Source organism: Procambarus clarkii, chromosome 20, assembly GCF_040958095.1.
Source record: "Procambarus clarkii isolate CNS0578487 chromosome 20, FALCON_Pclarkii_2.0, whole genome shotgun sequence".
NCBI classification, from domain to species: domain Eukaryota; kingdom Metazoa; phylum Arthropoda; class Malacostraca; order Decapoda; family Cambaridae; genus Procambarus; species Procambarus clarkii.
In genome coordinates this window covers 26,988,899-26,993,368 of record NC_091169.1, presented here as the reverse complement: position 1 = coordinate 26,993,368, position 4,470 = coordinate 26,988,899, and positions in this window count along the sequence as shown.

Sequence of the window (4,470 nt, the reverse complement as noted above, 5' to 3'; positions counted from 1 at the left end):
GCTTGCCAGCAAGAGTTGATTGCTGACAGTAACTTGCAGAGGACGTGAGATGGGTGGGTGGGTATTCACCTAGTTGTTCTTGCGAGGGTTGAGTTCTGCTCTTTCGGCCCGCCTCTCAACTGTCAATCAACTGATGTACAGGTTCCTGTGCCTACTGGGCTCTATCATATCTACACTTGAAGCTGTGTATGGAGTCTGTCTCCACCACATCACTTCCTAATGCATTCCATTTGTCTACTACTCTGACACTGAAAAAATTATTTCTAACATCTCTATGGCTTATTTGGACACTCAATTTCCACCTGTGCCCCCTAGTACGTGTGCCCCTTGTGTTAAAAAGTCTGTCTTTATCTACCCTATCAATTCCTCTGAGAATCTTGTATGTGGTGATCATGTCCCCTCTAACTCTTCTGTTTCCAAGTGACGTGAGGTTTAATTCCCGTAGTCTCTCCTCTCGCGTGCGTGCGTCCGTGTGTGTCAGGCAGAGGGTCAGTGAGAAGGCAACAGCTGGCTCTCTGTACCTGCCAGGTGGTCAGTGAAGGATCACAGCTGGTTCTCTCTGACTGCCAAGACCCCTCACACATCCTTACACACATCACCAGGGCTGCTATAATGTCCACACAAATCACTACATATACACATATTTACAAAACACCTTTTCCTCGCAACAATAAATCACAGGCCGTGAAATTGCACCCAGTATTTTAGATAACCGCGCTAATGGCAAAGCGCTGCTAATATTAATGCTCCAATTTGCATAATGAAAGCTATTTGCATAATTGAATACTATCCAGGCAAAACTTCGCTTCCGATAGCCTCATTCTACGTCCTATACAATATGAGCAAAATTACATTACTTCCTTAATAGGTGAAGCTGAAGTGTGTGAGGCTCAAAGCCATCATTACAACAGTGGTGGGAACTAGCAAACGGTGGAACGACACTATGTATTGGGATATGTTGCTGTTCTGTTATCTTTTGATCGCTATTATAGACCAATTTATCAGTTCTGGACCATTATCAGTCTTGGGCCATGATAATTCCTGGACCATTGCTTGCCCATCATTGCCCTGGAAGCGGTAGGAAGTTTGGAGTGTGTTTACGGGTCATACTTCCCGCAGGAACACGATTCTCTTCTTGAAATGGTGATGGAATCGTTCCTCGAGCAGTTACGGAAACAGCCACTTAAGAGGGAATTTATTGCTCACTCCATCATTAGTGCCACATCAACGGGGAGATGAATGACGGGCTAATAGTTGACGGGTGGTGATTGATGACCTCCCTGAGTGAGGCTGGGTGACGCCCATGCAGTCTCTGGGGTGGAGCCCACGCTGAAGCTGTGGGAAAGATGCCCACGCTGAGGCTGGTGGGAGATGCCAAAGCCACGGGTGGGAATAGATGCCCACGCTGTTGCTGTGGTAGATTCCCACGCAATGATTCAAGGGGGAGATGACCACGCTGTGGCTTGACGGGGGGGGGATGCCCACGCTGTGGCTGGGGGGAGATCCGTTCCCCATCCTTGTCACCTTTTTTTCTCTTTTTCACCCTTCCCTCTCCTTCCCCAAGTGGCAGTTTACCAAGGCTGACTGGAATGACTGACTGACCTCATTCTGCTCAAGGCAGAGTGAGGCATTCCTCACGTATGGAACGTTTCCACTCTAACATCGTAATAGATAAACCAGACAAGATCTTTGATCAAACGGAATCATTGTTTTATGCGTGTTCCAACTCTGCATTGAATACAAACTGGGAAATTGTCCGAGAACAAGGTACTGTACAGTATTTGTTATTGTTGCGATGCTCTTTGTATACGATGTCTTGATAACAGCTCCGGACCCCCCAACAGCCCCGGACCCCCAACAGACCCGGACTCCCAACAGACCCGGACCCCCCCCCCCCAACAGACCCGGACCCCCAACAGACCCGGACCTCCAACAGACCCGGACACCCCCCCCCCCCCCCCAACAGCCCCGGACCTCCCCAACAGCCCCGGACCCCCCCAACAGACCCGGACCTCCCAAACAGACCCGGACCTCCCCAACAGCCCCGGACCCCCAACAGCCCCGGACCCCCCAACAGACCCGGACCTCCAACAGACCCGGACCCCCCCCCCCCCCCCAACAGCCCCGGACCTCCCAAACAGACCCGGACCTCCCCAACAGCCCCGGACCCCCAACAGCCCCGGACTTAATAGTCTGCATTCCACCAGGGAACGCACTTCTGAGTGCCCCGGGAGGTAGAGGGAGCAGGGGGCAGCGTCGAAGACGGCGTTATGAAAAAGGAGGGCTCGAGGGAGAGGGAGAGGCAGAGCGGAGACATCGGAAAGAACAGTATGGAAGGCGAATAGATTCCAGTCAGCCTTGGCAAACTGCCACCTGAGGAAGGATAGGGAAGGGTGAAAAAAAGAGAAGAAAATGTAACAAGGATGGGGAAATGGTCACTTATGGAGGTCATGAATCCGCCATGTGAAATCTAAACAGAGAGGAGACGAGCAGAGAGATCAAAGACAGGAGAGGATGAGAGTACGGGAATCAACATGGGTTGACTCATTTTGACTCTTCTGTTAGAGCATTACCCCAGAGGGTATGCCAACAGTTACAATCACCCAAGCACAGGCTCCGGTAAGGAGTTCAATAGGTGTAAGATTACGGAGAAAGTGGGACATGTGAGGGGCAGATAGCAATGGAACAGACTGTATATCATTTTCTCAACAGATATGGGCCGCAGAACACTGAATGGGCGACCGAAAAAGTAGGGGGACGAAGGGAGTTTCAGTATGAATCAAGAGTAGTAGTAGTTATGGGCCCCGCAAAAGCAGGGGGGGTGGGGGGGAGGAAGAGAAAGGAATAACCACGGGGGTGACCAGGACGAGCACCAAGCATCGGTTCATGGAGTCTGACACAAAGCGGTGAAAACTGTCATCATAAATTGGAGTTCATGGAAGGTGGTATAAACTCCACGAATATTCCTTTGAAGAATAGACATTGTTTCGGGTGTGTGTATTTTTGACAGAGAACAAGGAAGGAACAAAGACAAACAACAACACAGTATATTAAGTAAAATCAGGATCAGTGAAATCAGGGTTACGGGGCATAGGCAAATCTAGCAAGGATGATGGAAGCAAAGGACCAGTAGGATGGACCAGCGAGGGACAAAGTCTGGAGTGGGAGAAGGCATTGCAGAGGGGCAGTCAATGGAATCAGAGGGAGGGGGCAAACAGGGAAAGCGCACCTCAAGAGCAGCAACCGAGAGAATTGAGGACCAAGGGAACCTCCATAGCTGGGACAGGAGGGACTACCACCGAAATGGGAGGGGACGCAGGGAGAGAGTCGGAAGGAGAGGAAGAGAGCGATGCCTTCTTACCCACCGGGGAGAAAAGCATGGAGCCAGGTTTACGTCTCTGACTTGGACACAGGCGTCCCAGCAACAACGTAATGGGCGACAGCCTCCATAGTCTCAACAGGAGGAGAACGGGAGCGATCAACACGAAGATTGCCAGGAGGAGGATGGAGAACAGCCTGGACAGATAGGCAGTGTGGAGGGCCAAAAGACACAGGGAAAGGGCTGAGGAGGATGATGGGGGGGGGGGGGGGGGGAGTGAAAGAGGGCACAGGAGACAGTGAAGACTGGGAAGGAAGGAAGGAAGGAAACACCAGACGGAGAAAAAGGGGAAAGACCCTCTGGCTCAGAACGAAAAGGAGCGGATGAGGTGGTGGTGGTGGTGTCCAGGTCCAAGGCCTGGAAACGTTTGTGAGAATGAGATGGGAGAGAGGGCAATTATAAGTGGAATGCAACTCACGAACACAAGACATGGCAACACAAGAGGGGAGACGGCGTACTTGACATCTTGCTCAAGATAAAAGATAAAGGGTCATGATGTTTCAAATTGAGGATGGCTTTCTCAAATTTGTAGGGCACACATGCACGGTAGAAGGCATTGTGGATGTCACCGCACTTTATGCAGAGAGCTTGGGAGGAAGAGCACTCAGTGTCCAGTCTCTCCACACAAGCAGCATACACGCACACCGCACTTTGGTGCTACATAGCCTTCCCGGCTTGGTGCCTTTTTTTGATAATTACTTACACACCACACGTGTGCATTTGAGGGGACCATGCCCAAATTTCCAGCACCTATTGCAGAGCTTAGGAGAGGGAATGTACTGCTGACCGGAGTATCTGGCACCAGCAAGAATTATGGAGGACAGAAGAGACCTACTATCAAAAGTGATCTGATGACAACGACCACGAGGGGGGACATTCAACAAGGATATGCATGACCGTAAGAGGGACAATGCAATTTGGACAAGAAACTACTACAAGCAAGCAGACACTTGCCTTTTCTCTTTAGCCGGTTTAGGAAGTGAATAGTCTTGTTTGATGTCTTTAATTACTTCCCTCTTCACCAGCTTTTGATTTTTGATCCAGCTGTAAGTTTGAAGAAACATTTCCAATAGAATATGTTCAAACAATGG